Genomic DNA, 20950 nt, shown 5'->3' with positions numbered 1-20950 from the left:
TTGTCTCCATTTTTCCCATCTCATTTTGCACCATATTTTGCGTCATTTGTTTCATCCAATTTTGCATCATTTTTAACACCATCTCTTGCATCTAATGTTACATCATTTTGAGCATCCAAATTTGCATTTATATTTGCATCTTATGTTGAGTCATGTGTTGTGTCCACCTTTGCATCTTATTTTGTGTCTAATGGTACATTCAATGTAGAGCCATTTTTTACGTCTAATTTTGTATTTGTTTTTGCACCAAGTTTTGCATCCAATTTTAAGATATGTTATGCCCCTTTTTGCACCATTTTTTTGTGTCTACTTGTGTCCAATGTTGCACCATTATTTACACAGACTTTTTCATCCAATTTTGCATTTTTTTGGTGTCTAGTTTTACATCGTTTTCACCATCCAAATTTGCATCTTTTTTTGCCTCATTTTGTGTCCACATTTGCATATAATTTTGTGTCTGAGTTCGAGCCTAAATTTGCATGAGATTAGGAATCATTTTTTACATCCAATATGGCATCCTTGGTTTCACCTTTTTTTCAGCCCCATTTTGCATCATGTTTTATGTCTTTTCTTACATCTTTTTTTTTTTTCTTTTTTGCACCCAAGTTTGCATCCCAAATTTACACCATTATTTGCATCATCATTTGGCATATTAATTTGTAACATTTTTTGCTTCTTTTTAACACTCAACTTTGCATCTTATTTTACATCTAGTTGTTGTCTTTTTTTGCATCTGATTTGGTGCCCATTTATGTGTCCTTGTTTTTGCCCAATTTGATATCCTTTTGTATGCCATGTTTTGTTCCCTTCTTTGTGTCAACTATTGCACAATTTTTCACTTCTAATTTAAAACACTTTGTATGTCAATTGTTTGCATTTTGTATTAATTCCTAGTTTAACATCCAATTTTACTTTCAATTTTGCATCCATGGTTACATCCGCATTTGACTTCTTATATAGAGTATAATTTTCTTTACATATATGACCCCCTTTATAGATTCATAGTGAAATATATGATAGTTTCTAAATATCATTAAAGCAGATATCACAATTCAAAATCATTTGTAAAGAAATTTAAGAGAAATTGACAACATCCATCCAAAAAAATAACAATGTGTCATTAACAATTTTCAAAACATGTATAAAATAGCAACATAATACTAATAAAATCAGTATTATTTTTAATCAAAACAACTAAAATTCAAATATGATTAACAAATCAAAATATTTCATGAATATCGTTATTCTACGATAAATTAACAACATACATAAATCAAACTCATCGTATGATTACAAAATCAAAATGTCTCATTGATATAGGGTAAATTCACAACACCCATCTAAACATAACAATGTCATTCTACACAATAATTTCTTCATAAAAAACAATGCATGTGCATGCCTAGCTACCACCACCAAGATCATCCTCATGATCATCTTGACCATCCTCATTACTCTGATCCACATCATCACCAACACCGCAACTATCATCATCATCTCCTCCTTCACCACCATCATCCTCATCCTCATCCTCATCATCTCCTGATATATGTTGAACATAATTTGGATCATCGTCTTGGCAATCATTACCTATAGCATTCTGACAAAAAAAATCAATATTACATGTTAGTATTAATTACATAACACAACGCATGTTTTTGTTATACAATGTTAACCATAAAATGAGGTAAGATATAAGATCTAATAGTACTAAAAAATAAAATGAAAATATGGTTTAAAAGTATATTGGAAATCCAACTAAGATTACATACCATAGAGTCCATCCAAACAACAAATTCAACCCATCTCTTTTGCTGCAGCACCTCCTTTTCCAAATGATTTGGAGGTCTTCCATATTTTAGTTCCTATCAATCATTAAATAGGGAGAAATTAGATAACAATGACTTTCTTCTAGTACAAAATTTATTAAAAAAATATCACATGTTTAATATACTTACAAAGGTTGTTATCAGTGCTTTTAAACCTTTCTGGCCACTACGATGAGTGACTTTTGTCTTGGTTAACCTCGCCTTGGATGCCTTGTCCTTAAACATAAACCAATTCAATTTATTTTCACACAAATACATGTCTAAGATACTTATAAGTATTAATACATTCTAAATAATGTTTAATGAAAAATTCAATACCTGAATGCTCTCATTGCCGGCTTTTCTTTGTGCATCCAACTTCTCATATGACTTTACAAGTTCTTTCCATACTTTAAAAGGTATGTCAATAGGTCTTTGTTTCAGTCTTTGATCTTGAGGCATTTTTTTAATTTTTCTTGTTTGGTTAAAAAAAACCGAACAAGTAATTCACATCAATGGCATGGGGACTCTATGGATATGTGTAAAAAAATGGCTATAAAGAAAACATCCAAAAAACATATGAGCTCTCCCTTTGATGGTCACTTGGGGCATATGGCTGGAAAGGAACAACTCCATTTTCGAAAATCAAGGACAATCCTTTCTCAAAGTCCTTCCTAATATTTGCTCCAAATGTCTTAAAATGAAAAACAAAATTCAAACATCATCCTTAAACATCTCCCTTAAATATAATATTGGACCATAAATTCTTCACTTTTATTGTTATCGGCTCTGGAATGATTTTTCTATATGCAATTATATAATGAAATATGCGTGCACTAATGAAAAAACATTGAGTTTCATTTTTCATAATCACAAACAATGAAAAAAGAATCACACGTAACTAGCATCATTTTGGAAATTTTATATTTATTAAAAATCTTTAACATGTTTTCCTCCCATATCTCATAAAAAGGTGTGAAATTTTTTATATACTCTCCAATAAGCACTACAACAAAACCAGCGATTTGGAGGTTTTACACTAAGTTTTTCAACATCGAGCTTACTAGGGCTTGCACCACCGGGGTTATTAGTAAGAATCTCATGAGGTTTGCATAGCCATGATTATTAGAATCAAAATAGTAGGATTTGCACTAAAAAACAGTTCATAGAGCTTTCCTGCTGGGGAGAAAATCACAAGTTCAACTTCTGCAGTGCAGAGCACCGAGAGCTCGTAAGCTTTCTTCAGCAATCCACCTACGTTTGGAAAATGTAGCCTGCCTGTTGGCGATGTTCTCAATCCTCTTCCTCTGCATCTTTCCCCTCACTATTCTTGTATGTCCTCTTTCGTTTTTCCCTCCAAACAAACCCTCTCAAATTGAGAAAGCAGAACAACTCACTCGATGAGAATCCGAATCCAATTATCGCTTCTAACAATAACCCAATACGATACCAGAAGTGATTACAAAAAACCTCATTGACTCTTCATTTGTTTGGAAAAGAGTCAAGCATATACTTCTGACGAGGGTTTCCGCCTCAAGTCTGGCTCGCAGGACGTCGCTTAGTCAATTGCGAGAAAAGTTTTCCACTTGCCTGTCACATACGGTTTGTCACACTATATATTAAAATAAGGTTGATCATACTAACAATAAGGTTGTATAGTTTAAAAGGAGGGCTCTCCTGACTGCATTTGGTTGGTTTATAGAAAAGATTGCTGGAATGTGTAATGTGAATGCTCTGCTAACTATTTTTTAAGCATTTGGAAGTATTAAAACCCCCTAGGATAATTAATGTAAGACCTGTTAATTAATGTGTAAAGATGGCTATTGTCCTTGGGCTACCTTAGCTGTTCGTGTTTAGTGATCTATGGTATTATGACTCCTCAAGTCACTATTAAACCATGAGAACCATGCCCAGGCAGACTAGTGTGACATTGTGGATGAGAACCAAAACTAGACTCCTATAACCTCCTTTTTCATCTTTTAAATTGCAGAATTAACTGACTGTTCTAGTAATCGTTCTTGAGCACCTGAAGATGTGCACCCTAAATAATAAGAATAATACCCTGTAACATATGAATAGTCCATCCTGTGCATGTAGGATATGCACATGAGGTCCAATAAAATCACTAACCAGAATACCAGGTGTTATTAAAGCCTCTACAGGTTGATATATATGAATGTTACAGTGTGCAGGAGTATGATTCAATTCCATACGAAAATACAAAACATCTGATAGGATTTCCTTATACCTCATAGGCAAACAACCATTGTCCCTTCTATAGATGAGCAGAATAAGTGCTTGGTTCTCTACACTAAATAAAGACAAAGTATAGTACTTATTGCTGACAAAATAGGATTTAAATCGCGGTTCAATTGCTTGACATTCAGCTGGTCACAGAATTGTAGAGTGCATAATCGTAAGTGATGTTGTGAGCCTCATTGCTCAAAGTCTAAGGGTCTTGCGAGCCATAATCACAGCCATGTATGGCATATCTTGTAATTATGGCATTTTATGAGGTCAATTCTTGTGAAGACATTTCAGTTTATAATAAATTTTGCACCTCAACAGAGTTTTGGCAAGACCTGGCTGAGCTAGGACATCAACAACACAGCTGATATGAATGACATAATCTAGCCTCAAGAGGGAGCCTCTTTTGTTTCATCACTCTAACAATCTATGAAGTGGTGGAAAGCATAACAACTTCCCCTTGAATATGACACCTAAACTGAGTACAAATCCTAAATGATGCAGCCCTTGGTGCATGTCTCTCAAAGTATCGATATTTCAAATGTTGAAAGCTCTTGTGCCCATTTGATATGCATTCGATTGCAGTTCCCCTGAAGAAAGAATCTTATAAAGGTGAGGCCATGGCCAATATGTTAGCCATATCCATTGGAGTTGCCATTGCTTGACAACTTTAGTGTGATCAGTCCCACCATGATTCACATGGGCTTCTACTCAACACTGGCTGTTGCTATTGTAAGAGTCTTCAAGCTCGTTGAACCCATAGTATTGATAAGTGTATTCTTTGGGTCTCTGGTTTTCAAATTCTGCCTATGTTTTCCTCTCAGTATCATTATTTCAAATGCTGAAAGCTCTAATTCCCATTGCTGTGTATTTGATTGTGGTTTCCCTAAAGAAAGAAGCTTATAAAGGTGAGCCCGAGGCCAATATGTTGGCCATATCCATTGGAGTTACTATTTCAGCTTATGGGGAGGCCAAGATGAATGCATGGGAGGTGATTCTCCAGTTAAGTGCAGTTGCATGTGAGACTACCCAATTGGTTCTCATACAAATTCCACGAACATCAAAAGGGATTAAGTTGAATCCCATCACATCTTTGTTGCTCCTTGTTGCCTTGTTTTTCTCAGCACCCCCTGGGCCTTAGTAGAATACCCATTTCTGATAATCAGGGTCTCTTCCTTTGATTTGGATTACATGACATTTCTGCTTGTGCCTTGGCTCTTAATTTTGCAGTGTTTCTTCTGATAGGAAAGACTTCAGCCTTGACTATGAATGTTGCTGGTCTTGTCAAGGACTGGCTGCTCATAACATAATCTTTGTCTGTAATAAATGAAAAGGTTACAGTCATAAACTTGAGTGGGTGTGGACTGGCTTTTCTCGCTGTCTGTTACTATAATCATTTGAAACTTCAAGCTCCCAAGTCCAATGACAACCAACCAAAGTACCTCAGCAGTGCAGCTGATGCCAATGATGAAGGAGAAGGTTTGATAATGACGAGTGGGAGATTCTCAATCAGAGATTCAGAACCAGTAGAGAAAAATCAAACTCAAGCTTCAGGATTAGGTATTTAGATCATTAATATTGTCTTGTGCTAGAGATTACTGTTCTTGGATTGGCTCCTCTATGCCCAGATTTATTTGCAGGGAACAGGCCAGTCATTCACAGTGAAGAAGATAATGACAAGATTAGTGTATAATGATGGACAAGATGGTGCCATGGTGCCAACCTAAATCTCAAGTAAGGAGACATCTGTTCATCAATTTGTCAAGAAGCATGGCCTACAATTCAATTGCTCTAAGCCTATCACTTCTTCCACCTGTCAAATAAATTGTTTCCTGTTTGTTTAGTTGACTATGGTTCTAATAAATATACTATTGTTTGATGTAAAAAGACAAAACAAAACAAAAAATATGGAAAGTTGTGACCCCATTTTCTAACTACAAATTGAAATCGGATTACCATAGTGACCACCTCTGCTTATTGGAATCAAAAAGGGGGTGGGTTATGCACAATCCTCCGTATCATTTGCTATTACCAGAGATAATTAAAGCCACCCTAAACTCAAGTCTTAACTATGCTGATAGGGTGTTTGGGGAGGGGGATCCCTTACCAACCCACTATAATCTGCACAAAAGCATCCTAAGAACATATGCAAAATCAACCCTTCAATGAAATGATCCAAGAATATAGGTACTCAAACATTGATTTTATCAAAGAAAAATACAAGACAGAAAGAAAAGATCATAACAAGGATTAGAAGAGTCTAAGAACAGTGCTCACTGTCTACAGAGCCAAGAAGAATGCAGAAGAGTTCTTCCTTCAGTTCCCCATCTGAGAAATCAGTTGCATGCCAGACCCAAGTTTTATCACTACCTGCGTGCTCCTGAAGTGACATTGGGGAATGAACTGCAAGGCAAAAAAAAAAAAACCAATATAATCCAGATAATAAGGATCAACACAAATTCTCGGCACAGAAAGCCTCTTAAAACTTGGACGTAAGATAAGCTATTACAATCTCAGGGGGGAAATTACACAAAAAAAAAACAAACAAACAAATTTACATACTTAAATGGTTTGCACATATTTTCAATGTCTTGGATTGCCTCATGACCAGCCGAACCTTTGTAGTATCCTTGTGCTTAAGAAACTTTACTGTTCCTACACCACGCTCCTTCCATTGATTCCCATCATTGGATGAAAAATTGGAATGAAACTCTTCAGCAGATTGTTCTTCTTCCTACCCCACCACCACCATAAATGCCAACAAGTATATATGAAAAGGAAATATTTCAGGACTTTAGAGCTCAAAAAAGTTCAATCACTATCACCCCAAGTTCTGCTGATATGAAAGCCTATTTCTGTAGAGAAGAAGTTCTTCGATACTCTGTTCCTGACAGGGCTGTCTCTTACAGTACTGTAGATGGGAGTAATGCAGTTGTTGCTCCACTAAGGAAATTTGGTTGCAAACCTACCATAATGCATACACCATAGTGCATTATGACTCTTATTGAAGGATTGTCATTAGGGAACACTAAAGGAGATTACTCATTGATAATGAGCCAAAATGGAAGTAATAAAATATCTATGTTGAGAGCTATTGCGGGGATGTGGTGTTTTGGTAAAGGAACTAATAGGTTCCATATTAAACACAAAAATAAAGAATCAAATAAATCTACTTTACCAGAAGTTGTCAATCATATTCAGCGACTTAAGTCATGTTGTGATCTTGAAGTTACAGTGAATGACAAGGCCTGATCTCAAAATTTCATAAGGGTCCGAGTTGCTGATTGGAAGGCCAAGGCCCTGATCTTGAAGGCCAAGATTAGGACTTGCTGGAGGGTGGACAGTCCTTATGTTAGGCTTGAATCTGCTCTAAAAAAGCAGCATGGAGGGCAGCATCTTATTGGAGGAGAGCCGCAGAAAGGGAAAGCAATTCTGGGCTAGTTTGATGAACTGTTAGGGACTGTGATTGGTGCCCTAAACAGTCCCAGAATTGCAGCAGTGCAGCAAGAAGTCTACAGCACTTTTAAGAGATGCTTTGAGCATTCGGTTGGCGATGTTTTGAAGACATTTTCTTCAGTGTTGCTATGTGCTAGGCCACGGGCCATAGCACCATAGCAAGGGTTACCTTGGGGCTGTTGTCTTAGGACTGTTCGGAGACTGATCAGATTAGCCATTCATCACAGTCAAGGGAGTTTTGGCCTGCAACCAGAATTGCTGGAGCAGCTAGCGATTTGAAGAATGCTGCATCAGGATATGCTTCAGCACTCTTGATGATTGAAGACTGTCATAATGATGTACCTTCTTCTGCTGTCATAAAATCTCAGATTTATGTATTTGTACGATCTCTCTCTCTCAGATTTATGTATTTGTACTATCTCTCTCTCTGCTGAACTATTGAAGATTATAAGAAGAATTGATCAAGGGTTCCCCACATTGGGGTTTGTCCCTGGCTGGTGCCACATCTTGTGTCCTCTTCTCTTGGCTTGTCTTCTACTGTTTATGTTTATGTTCTATCTGCACTTTACTATCATGTTGATGCGATTGCTAATCTGAATATTGTCATTGGGCTAATATGAAAAATTGAAGTAAATTGCTCTAAGCATAGATCATACCTAAAATTAACACATGCAAAACTTATCCATGATGTGATGATGTTCCAGCAGATGATTAGCAGAGAGAAGTTAGACGTGTGAAATTTAGCCTAGAAGCCTATTTTCAAACCCAAACAAATCTAGCAGGCCAAAATAATATATGATTCCATCAGTTAAATTGGATGATCAGTCCTCACGAAATTGAAGAAATTGGTTTCTGGAATTCCTGATGTTCAAGCCCAACACGATGGAGTATGTCCTGGATGTGCTAGTGGAAAGAAGAGAAGGGGTCCATTTCCCTCTAGTGAGAACAAGACAAAAATACAAAAGACATCCTCCATCTCAATCATTACGAGATATGTGGTCTGATGCCCGTACATTGGTGGTCATCTCTACTACATTATCTTCATTGATGATATTTTAAAGAAGACATGGATATATTACATGAAGCATAAGGATGAGGCCTTCGATTTGTTCAAGAATTTCAAAGCCTTGGTCAAAAATCAAACTGGAAAGAAAATTAAGATCTTCAGGTCTGACATTGGTGGAGAGTAAATTTCCAATGAATTCATAAATATTTGCAAGAAGGCATCACGAAAGAGATGATTGTGCCCTATAATCTCAAACAAAATGGAATAGCCAAAAGGAAGAACGGGCCTATTGTAGAAGTTGCCCATGCCATGCTCCATGATCAAAAGTTGTTGAAGTTCCTTTGGGGGAAGCAACTAATGCAGTTGTATATGTTCAAAACAGGTACCCCATCAATCATTGGACAACAAGACTCCTGAAGAAGTATTCACAGGTTTATTCAAGTTGACCCTCACACCCTTGAAGAAGCTGTGAAAGAACAAGTTGGAAGGATGCTATGGTGTTTGATCCTTGTCTTTGGTAAGTCAGGAATCTCACCCAAACATATGATGCAATGTGTTGTGTTCTACCACATGACTCTTGAGGGTTATTGTTTGGAAGATCAAGAAGCAATAGGATGGATGAGATATTGTATCATGCCTATTGCTCAACATAGGGTGGAAAATGTTAGTTCCCCAATGAGATGACTTAGGGTGAGAGTGTCCCATAGGACCTTCTTCATTGTCCGATGAAATTTTACAAGTAGGCATCAGTCTCTCTTTCAGCCCACGGGAAAAATAGAACATGTAAACAATAGCTAGTTACTCAGCCATTTCTATATATTCTGAGATATCTTTAAAAGCCCGCAAACCAGATCTCAGTTGGGGAATTAGCTGATTATGTAACTCAAATGTATAGCTGGGGGAAATGTACAATATTTTGATTCTGTTGAGATTAAATTCATTTTTCTGTTGAGATTAAATTCCAAAATGAACCAGTTTCTTATTCAACATCTTAGTATCACTGAAATACAAGCAAAGAAGTTCAGCAGTTATGAGGCAATAACAGTAAGATTAAAATTCTCTCCTTTTACACACCTACACAAATAATTGTGACCAAGAAGATAATTGATTTTGTCTTCTACTGATATGGGATCAAAAAACTAATATCATTACAATTGGGCATTATAAATATGTCAAATGCAAACTGCTTCTCCTACTACAGTGTTTAACCAATTCTTAATCAACAGCACGCATACTCAATTTATTTGCATCTAGCAAGAATGAACCCACAAGCATAATGCTGGCCTAAATGATAAAACTGGGATTCCATATATGTATAGAGAGCAACTTTGCATACTTCGTAACATTTTGACAAAGTTTCAAGAGAGAGATAATTTTCTGCTAAAGCCCCCATAATATGTTAAGATGCACTAGACAATCTTAATTTTATTGTTCTGATGACATAGTGCCAGCTCACTAGCCTACCTATGATATAAATACTTCTCCTGAGTTAAAATTTATACAATTTTAAGCAAATATATAATAAATACAGTAATTTAACCATTAAAAGCATATCTACCAAAACAAATTTGCATCCAACCAATAATAAGGATAACGATTTGGAAATCTTTGAACTAAAATGCACCAAACTGAAATCGTGTTTTTTTTTAAAACACTTTGGAAATTAAAGTGGGCAGTAATACACTCAACCCTTTTACAGTTTTAGTCATTACATAAAACAGAAATTACAACAATAGGACTGTTTTAAAATTACAAATTTTAAGAGAATACTATTGTATGCATGACACAACTAAATGCATTGTGACATGCTTTGCCCTGGATTTCATGGCTAAGTACATACCCATGAAACTTGAAAGAGTTGTGGCAACAAGTCGTTTCTGTAACTAAAGAGAAGAATTTTAATTTGGTTGTTCACATTCATATCAAGTATAAAATCACCCAATAAAATTTCTCTCGAGGCATTAAGAACGACCAACCTCTCACAAAAGAAGCGCTTACCAGTTTTTGGCAATAGTCAAATTTAGCGCCCTCTCTCAAAGTCAACACGAGTCCTACTGGAGCCTCCTTCATAACTTTCCTTCATTGCAGACCCAGCACTTGCCTTCATGGTTCCTCCACCTCCAATCTTGTCCATTGCTTTCTTCCCTTTCTTCACTTCCGTCAAGAACTGATCCAAACCAAATGGATCAACTTCTTCTGCATCCTTTTCAAACTCAACAGGTCTGTCCCTAGGTCCACCCCTTTCAGTAGCACCAGCAAATCCTTTATCAGCTCTGAAACGGTCAGTCTTAAGCACCTTATCAAGCTGTTCATCTGCCCCTCCGTACATTTCATTATCTGCATCCTTCTTGGGTCTATAAAGAGTGGACAGTGTGTTATGAGCAGTAAATAGACCTTTATCATAAATATTGTACTGATCATCAATTGCAAATCCAGACTCCATGCCCTTCTCCTGGTTGAATAGTCTCTGATCGTAGGCAACTTCACCTGTACCTGCAGTGGTATTGGCCATCCCGAGCGCAATTTTCTCACTAACATCATGGTCTCTGTCTCTGGTAATCTTGCTTTTCTTCCCAACGTGCCCTTCTTTAGCCTCCAACCTTCTTTCCCTTTCTCTCTCCCTTCTCCTCTCATCGCGAAGCGCTTCACACTTAAGCTGTTCCTCTCTTTCCTCTTTATTCTCTCTTATGTTCTCCTTGGGGGCATCACGATCAGACTCTGTCTTCCTTTCACTGCCACCTGCAAAGGGCATGACAGTTGCCCTTTCAGGTACTCCAATAGCGACCTTATCACCACCACCAGCACCGGCTCCGGCACCTGCACCTGCACCTGCTCCACTTCTCTCCATCCTAGCTCGTTGAGCCAGAGCACGCAGTTCCTGTTCTTTCTTCTCCTTCTCCTTGAGCATCAACTCCTTTTGGATCTTGGATCTCATCTCAACCGCCTCTCTGGCCTTCTGTTCAGCTACATACAACGCCTCTGAAAGCTTCGCAAAGTTGTCATTAATCTGGACCTCCTGGAGCCCTCTTCCATCAGCCGCAAGACGCTTGTCGAGCGGAATTGTATACCCTTTGGGATTCTTCCAATTGGAGATGCAAGGTGGGATTTTCCAGTCTTGCTGATCCTTGACAGTCACAGGCCTCGGAGGTGAATGCATAACAGGAACGGGGGGTGATCCGGAAGCTTTTGGTACCCTCTTATGTTTGAACTTGGGAGGCTCAAGAGGATCCTTGGGCATCTCAACCATCCTAATAATCCTTTCTTTCGCACCGGAATTAAAAGCCACTGATTGCTGTGAAGGCGCGTATTTGATATGGGTTGCTTCAGAGGACTGCCGGGGGACATTCTTCGGTTGTGCGGCACTGAGACGAACATTTACAATCTTTTCCAGGGCTGCCTTTGTTCTTAGGGTTGTTTCGTTTATCTCCTTATCCTCCTCCTCTTCGTCCATCTTCTGGATCCCACCAACCTCGTCACCCAGCTTAGGCACGAGATCCCTAACACAACCTTGGATGCATTCTCGTTCTGCTTAACAATGGCGTCGAAGGCTATATTGCCCTGCGCATCAACGCTCACGGGCAGAATCTTGGTGTCTTTCCTTTCTTCCTTGCGCCCCATGTCCAGTGGATATTGGGCAATGTGAATCTCTGGGAAGGCGCCCCCATCGCCGAAGTCTTCGATCTTGCGAGGGACAAATCCTGCCCGCTTCCCGTAAGGGGGTATTTGCTTAACCTTTACGACCGAATTGGGCTGGTGTTGATCTACCCGATCCCTGAACCATGGATCCGAAGCAAAATCATACTGTGGCCCGTTGTTTACCTTGGGAGCTGGAAGGCTCCCAAGTAGTGATCCTGCCATCTTCGAAAACGGACTAAGCACTGAACACAGAAGAACAGATAATACAATTGAAACCTAGTCCAAAAAGAGCTTCAAAATGAAACCTGGCGCTTCTGCAGAGAGAATAATTTGAGGGTTTTATTTATATTTTTACCCGTGGAATGAAGAATCGGCGCGCCGTTCGAAGAATTTCAAATTCTCTTCGAAGCTCTGCAGTTGAACATCGGAGAGCAGCACCAAACCCTGATCGAAAAAATGAAACCCTCTCTGCGGTAAGCTGTCAAAATACTTATACGGGACCATGCAGGTTACAATGTGAATTTGTTGGTCGGCAGCCGGCTCGTTGAAATTTAAATAAATCCTTCAAAGATTTATCCCATCGATTTTCTCCCCTTGTGTTTTCGGCGGTGAGTAAGTTTAGTGGTGGTGCGTAAAATAATTTGGCATAATGAAATTATCTCATGAGTTTATTGAGGTTCAAGTCTCCCCGTTACCTAGATTTGTAATGGAAAAATATTGGAAAATAAAATACCTTTTCTAAAATAACATTAAAATTAAGGCAAGGAATTGGGTATCTCTTCTAGTTTCATTAAGATCCCTTCATGTTGTTTAATTGATTTGATATTATTATTTGAACCTTATTTTTCATTTTGAGTTTTAAGTTCTTTATACGGTGTAATGCTTTATCAATGTTGTAAAGTTAGATTTAATCAACTTTTTTTAATGAAAAATTGTTTTTATTTGGTTAAGAATTTGCCTTTTTTGAAGGTAAAGAAATAGATTAATTACTGAAGATTCAAAATATCTTGCAAGAGTGAAATTACTAGCAAGTAATTATAAGTGGTATAGTTTTTCTTTAATAATAATAATGAGTCAACCTATATTAGCCTAGCAGATAACAGTTAGTGATGGTTATCCTCACTGTTGGTTTTATAATTGAGTTATGATAGATTTTCTCACTCTTTAAAAATAAAAATAAAAATAAGTAATATGTTACACTTGCTTTATACATTATGGAATCTAACCTTTGATTATATGTTGTTCTTTATAAGTAACATTATCCATGAGTGCCCGTGAACTACATGTTGAATTGCATGTTGTTCGTACATTCCCATAGAATGGGAGAACTTGAAATTCCTTTGCATTATAGAGTCGTTGTCCATAGACTTTATGAAGAGGTGAAAGTCAAAATTAGGTTCCAAATAAGGTTTTACGACACATGCCAATTATTCCTAGACTACAACGGATGTTTCGTTGTAAATCTCTTGCACAATTGATGGATTGGCATGCAAAGAATAGGAGTAAAGATGGATTCATGCGAATTCCTATGGACTCCAAAGCAATGAAACATATAGAGGAAAAATGGCCAAGAAAATTCAAGGATGAACCTCGCAGTATTAGGTTAGGACTTGCAATGGATGGAGTGTGCCCTTTCTCTTTCCTAAGCTCAAATTATAGTGTTTGGCCAGTTGGACTGATAGTATACAATATTCCCCCATGGATGAGTGTTAGAAAGGAACACCTTATGCTAACTCTCATCGTTCCAGGAAAACATCAAGTGAAAAAAATGGATGTTTACATTGCACCTTTTATTGATGAGATGCAATTGTTATGGAAAGGCATAAGAATGTATGACATATCACGTCCTCCATCAAATAGGTCCTTCATGTTTTATGGCATACTATGTTGGACAATTCATGATTTCCCAGGACTTGGTGTTTGTTCTGGTAAGAGATCAAATAATTTGCATATTCGTAGTACATCATAATTTATTTTCAATTCAAGTTGTATATAAGTATTACATTATTATTGTTTTCTTATGTAAGCTAGTTATTGATTATAGGGCTACAAACAAAAGGGATTTTTGCATGTCCAAGATGTGCAGAACAATTTGAGGGGCGATATTCTAAAGATCTACACAAAGTTATATATGCAAACAACAGGGTTTTTCTACCACCTGACCATAAGTTCAGAAGCCGCCTAAAGAATCAATTTGATGGAAAAATTGAAAATAAACCTCCTCCCAAGGTTATGGGTCCAGCTGATTGGCTTAAAATGTATGGAGATGCTGAATCAAAAGCTTGGAACCATTTTTTTCGTCATGATCATTCAATTGAGGAACCAGAACAAGTTATGGTTGAAATGCCAAAAGGAATGAAAAGGAAATCCATATTTTATGATCTCCCTTACTGGAAGGATCTATTAATATCTCATTTAATAGATCCTATGCATGTTTTCAAAAATGTCCCTGATTCTATTTTTCGACATATATCTAGCAAAGATAAAGACACTTTGTCATCAAGGAGGGATATTGCTCTTTCACGTACCAAATTTGATAGAAGACATTTGTGGCCAAGTAGGAAAATGAATCATATGCAGAAGCTCCATGGATACTAAAAAGGAAAGAGTTAGATCAACTAAAAAATGTGATTCGTTCAATAAGAACACCCACTGGATATGGATCATCATTGAATAAAGCTTTTACAGTAGAGGGACATATCACAGGATTCAAAACACATGATTATCACAATTTTATGACGGTATTAACATCAATTAATTGTTATTCTTATCATTTACTTACTAAAACTTATTTTGATATATTATGATAAATCAATACTAATGAACTATAATAATTTGGTTTGATAGCATATCATGCCACTAGCAATAAGAGGGGATTCATGCCTTACAACTGACTTAAGGAATGCCATATGTCAATTGTCAGCCTTTACGAGGTATGTGGTCGCTTGATATTTACAAGGTTTTACATGGTATGAAATGTTCCTCTATATGATACAATGATATATTATATCTCATTCTAAATGTCACTAAAAATTCATACTAACTTAATGACAATATCTAATTAGGTGGGTGACCTCTAAAGAGATCCATGAGTCTGAAGTGCCAAGATGGAAGAAAGAAATCACAGAAATTGTATGTGTATTTGAAAAGGAGCTCTCTACAAGTTTCATGGACCTACAGGTCCATTTACTTATACATCTAGTTGATGACATTGAAATGGTAGGTATCATTTCAACAAGATGGATGTTTTTCTTTGAGAGATACATGAAAAACCTAAAAAGATATGTCCGATAGAAGGCACATCCAGAGGGTTGCATGGCTGAAGGGTATGTACTAAATGAAGCATTTTTCTTCCTATGTGAATTCCTTGGTAAAGATTTTGAAGATGGTGCACAATTTTGGGATCAAGAACGTGCATCTGATATTATAGATGGAGAAAAGCCTCAAACTAATGGTGTTCAAGAAGTAATTGGTATGTAAAATATTCATTATTATAGTTATTTTAGAATCATTTACTATATCATTTTGGGCTTCCCGAATTGAAAGAATAATATTTTAAGTTTGAATTATACATGTTGATTTTTAATAGGTGTTGATGAAAGTGTTGTGCTCAACAAATTTGTCCTCTACCAAATGGAATTCATGAATAAATGGATTGATATGTATGATATAAAAAGGAAAGAAGTGTTAGAAGCAAGGAAACAATTTAAGATATCAAACCCAAGGAATACCCCACTTCCCACTAATATTTCCGGTCAATGGGGAAAAGAATGCACAATAGAATGGGTTTCTAAACAAATTCAAAACCAAATAGATGAGGAAGGAATAGATGCAAACATAATAGAAGATGAGATCAACATGTGCAGAGGATGTGAAAAAAAGGTAAATTTTGAATTATTACAAAATGTTGCTTGAATACATTAATCACATTGTTAACTATTTAACTATGCACAATCATATTTAATTTCACTCAAGTAAATGGCTTGTCACAGGTGAGGAAGTATCCTGCAATGTGGGCATACAGTCATCATTATCGTGTAGAAAGAGTAGATGAAAAAAGACGATCCTTCGATTGTGGTGTCATGGTTGATTTCAAGCAATCAAGTCGAGCAAGTTCAAAAGATAAAAATGTTATTGAAGGGAATCTTCAATACGTTGGAAAAATACAAGAAATTATTGAGTTAGATTACCGCTCTTTCAAATGTAGTATTTTTAAATGTAAATGGTATGAAGCATTTAACAGGACACGGAGACATGATATCCATAGTGGATTGTTTTCTATAGATTCATCAAAATACCTACCACTGGATAAGGAGCCCTATGTTCTACCAATTCATTGTGAGCAGGTATTTTTTCACTAAAACAATATAAGAAATATAAGAAATAACGGTTGTATGTAATTTTGTAATTCATTTTTTATTGTGGATATATACATTCTCATTGATAATAAAATTTGATACCACTGGAGATCTAATATATTTATCTTCTTCACATGCAGGTTTTTTTCTATGAAGATATTTTGGATCCAAAATGGATATTTGTCATTCATTATGATCCAAGATTAAGGCATATATTCGAAGATGCCTCAATCAATACAGAGAAAAGTAATGATGACCAACCAAATATAGTTCAAGAATCGGGGAACATTGAACAAATTGGCATCAATGATGATGTTCAACCAGAGGACTGTGAACTAGATGATGGTGACAACATTCCTTTAGCAGTATGGACAAGCAGGGCTAGAGGTGTATTTTCACAAAATGATAAATTAGATGAGGCAATTCACCATGACAACCAACAATTTCCAAAGGCAAATGATCTTATAGAAGAAGGCAATATTGATGATATACAATATGAAGATCAAATTAATAGATCTGGTAACACTAATATTTTTGATGACGAAACAACTTTTATTGATACAGAATATGACGAAGGTGAAGATGAGGATGATCACAATATTACTTTAGCAGAATGGTTTAGGAAGAGTAATATTAATTTCTTGCAAGAACATATGAACATTGACAAGGAAGCATTGGAAGACATAGATGCAGATGATAACATAAATGAAGACTTCTAGATAATTTACAGGGTATGTCATTCATGTTTAAATAAGGACAATTATTATGTCCCATTTTCAAATGATTCATTGTTATTTGGTTGTAATAGTCATTTAATTACCATGTTTAGAACTCATAATCTAAATTGGTGTTTTGAATATTCTTATAGGTATACTCATTACTTGATGCAATTAATGTCATTAAAATGTATGTTAGTTAATATGGTTTGTTGGTTGGAAATAACAAGCTCAGTTAGTTAGATAAGAGTTACTATGGTTAGTTTCATCTATTAGTTGAAAATGGCTAGAAATAATATGAAGTTATGACTGAGACAAAATGAAAATAATTTATGTGTGTATAAATTGTCACATATTGTGAATATAGACAAATATAGCTTAACACACAAATATAACTTGTTAAGTTGAATTTATGGAATTAATTAACACAAATATATTAAACTACACTAAATAAAAATTCGAATTATTAAGGATATTTGGATGGGTAATGAAGGTGATTCAAATTTTCTACTGAGTTTATTCATTTTTGTGATCAATAATAACTTTCCCACACACAGGTAATATTTTCCCCATATAGGGAATCCCTAATGGCATATGGTCCCTATCATTGTATTGTTGTCATCGTTATCATCATTTAATCATCATCCTCATTGCCATTGTCATCGTCATCATATTCACCATCGCCACCACTATCATAGGTCATTTTTGATAACGATTATCATCATATCTTCCTTGGTTTCTAATATATATATGTATATGATGATGATGAGAAAAAAAAAAAATCATTGGTCATAAAAGGTTACCATACGTCTAGACTATCTTTAAAGGTAGATCAAATTATTTTTTTGCACACTTCCAAAACATATGGTTTCTATTCCAAGGTAGATCTTGAACACATTGATGAATGCAACTTTGTCTTGGATGTATCATCCAAGCATTCTGTATATTTACAAGTTCACTTGTCATTTTCGTTGTTTTTTAAAATGTTAAATATTTTCACGCATGATATACTGAATAGTTAATGGACACTACAAATAGTTTCCAGTACGGTTGATATTATTCTACTTATATGCTCTTTGTAACTGAACAAAATTATTAATTTTGTCTTGAAAATTAGACTTGTAGCACAAAGAAAATGGTTGGGAATTATTTAATGACTATATCAATTCACAACTACTAACAATTGTTTTTGCTTTCTCCTTAAGTTTTGCAACCCAATTTGACTTAAATTTGCTTAACAGTGAAAAACCATTTGTCAATACTTCAGGTTTTACAAAATTCCTATAAACAACTATATCTACTTGGTAATCTAAAAAATATCAACAAATTCACAATCTCATATATTAGTCAGAAGAGGCCATCGTCAAAGTGAATCAAATACCAAGAATGATCTATGTCTGCTAAAACCTATAATCACATTGTTTCCTTAATAGCAACTAAAAACTTCTATACCCAGTTGTTGAACTTTTGCAACCAATTATAAACCTTCAACAAGAAGTAGTTTTCTAACGAGAATTATTGCCATATCTTCCTTGGTTTTACGAGGAAAAAGAAATAAAATTTCATTTGTTATCAAAGGTAAACCAATTTCATTATTTGCATACTTCCAAACCTAGGGTTTCGTATCCAAAGTAGATCCTAACCACATCAATGAAACAAACTTTGTTTTTATGTATCATCCAAACATTATGTACAATTACAGACTCACCTCTAATCCATTGTTTATAAAAATGTTGAATATTTTCATACATGATATACTGAACAATTGGACAATGAAAATAGTTGTCATCGCTATTCTTCCATTTATATGCTTTTTGCAACTTATTTGAAAGAGCAATTTTGTCCCAACAATTATACTTGTAGCATAAAGAACATGGTTAATACATATGATTAGACCAAAAACTAGTTACTACCAAAATTCAACCAAAAAAAATATTACTTCATAAAAATAGAATTAAAAACAAAAAATATAAAAACAAAAATTTCCCAAATTAAAAATAAATAAATGATAAACTTTTTTTACCAAAATTTAGTGATTTTTTTAGTGCTAATACTAACATCACCATTACAACAAGATATTTTTCTAGTGCTAATATTGCCATTACCACAAGATATAAGAGGGATATAATGCAAAAAGTTTAATAATAATATGTATGTAGAAGATGGTCTTCAGACTGGTGAATTCATGATAATCAATGAGACTACAGTCAAAATAATTGGATGTTATTTACTTTTTTACATAGATTGTCAAAATAATTGCATAAATCGGTTTTTTTTAACCAAAATTTAACAAAAACTTTGCTAGTGCTAACATTAGAACCACCATTACAACAAGATATCTTTCTAGTGTTGACAACACCATTATAGTAAGATACCTCAAGAGAGACAGAAAATTTTAGAAGTATGATAGTAATACGTATCTAGAAGATGGTATTGAAACTAGTAATTGTTCACGAATCCATAAGATTGTAAGGTCATTCTCATTATCATAATCATTGTCATCATCATCACCATCATCCTTGTCATTGTTATTGCCATCATTACATTATCATCATAATCACCATTCATGCCATCATCATCATCATTATGGACATTGTTTGCAATTGTTCATAATTGTAGATGTTGTAAGAAATATCATCAACCCAAAAAATGTGATCAGTGCTAGAAAAGGGTTGTTTAGGACACATTGATATACGTAAGAGAAATAACAACTCTATATTTGACAGATGATCGATGATGATCATCATCACCACCATTATCATCGTCATTGTCATTTTTATCATCCCCATCATCATCATTAATGTAATTTCTATCGACATTGTTGTAATCATGCATCATCATCATTCATGCCATTATTGTTTTTGCTGATGACCTAGATGAAAATGATGATCATGACACCAAAGATAATGCTTATGATTATGACAATGACAACATCTAAAATTGGGAAGATTCGCCAACGTCATTAGCATCGTCATCATCATAATCATTGCCATCATCATCATTGTCATTGTAACCACTATCGTCTTTATCATCATAATCACAATTCATGTCATCGTCATAATCTTCATTTTCATCATTGTCAATATTATTGACATTGTCATCAATTGTTCATAATTGTCAATGCCATAAGGAATATCATCAATGCAGAATATGATGAGTGTTGGAAAAGGGATGCAAAAGCGAACATAGAAATGGGGGCAACAATAGAAGTAAAATTGGATGAAAAGTGGATACAACATAAGTAGATGCACAACAACATGAAAAACCTGACACAAAAGTGGATGCAAAAGTAGATGCAGTTGTCAATGCAAACTTGGATGCAAACATGAAGGCAAAAGTGGAAGCAAACATGGGTCCAATGGTAGGTGTAAAACTTGGCACAAATTGTGGTGAAACAAATGTGGATGCAACAATGGAAACAAAAGTATATGCAAAAATGGATGAAACAAAAGTGGATGCAATAGGGGATGCAAACGTGGAAGCAAATGTGGTTGCAATGGTAGGCGCAAGATATGGTGCAACAAAAGTGGATGTAACAATAGACAAAAAATATGCAAAATAAGATGCAAAAATGGATGTAAAAGTGGAAGCAAACATTGATGCAACAGGCAAAACAAAATTGGATGCAAAAAATGGATATAATGTAAGTAGATGCAAAAGTAGATACAAAACGAGATGCAAAACCCAATGCATAAACCTGACATAAAAGTGGATGCAAAAATA

At 35.5% G+C, this 20950-nt stretch overlaps 1 pseudogene; it reads right to left on the bottom strand.

Moving 5' to 3' along the window:
- Positions 1-10511: 10511 nt before the first annotated feature.
- Positions 10512-12756, bottom strand: LOC149144377 (SNW/SKI-interacting protein A pseudogene; annotated as a pseudogene).
- Positions 12757-20950: the final 8194 nt, after the last annotated feature.

This window comes from Pinus tabuliformis, chromosome X (assembly GCF_031772625.1).
Source record: "Pinus tabuliformis cultivar Carrire ecotype Pingquan chromosome X, CPIR1, whole genome shotgun sequence".
Taxonomy (NCBI): Eukaryota; Viridiplantae; Streptophyta; class Pinopsida; order Pinales; family Pinaceae; genus Pinus; species Pinus tabuliformis.
The sequence above is the reverse complement of the archived record's forward strand: the minus strand, read 5'-3'. Positions and strand labels throughout refer to the sequence as shown.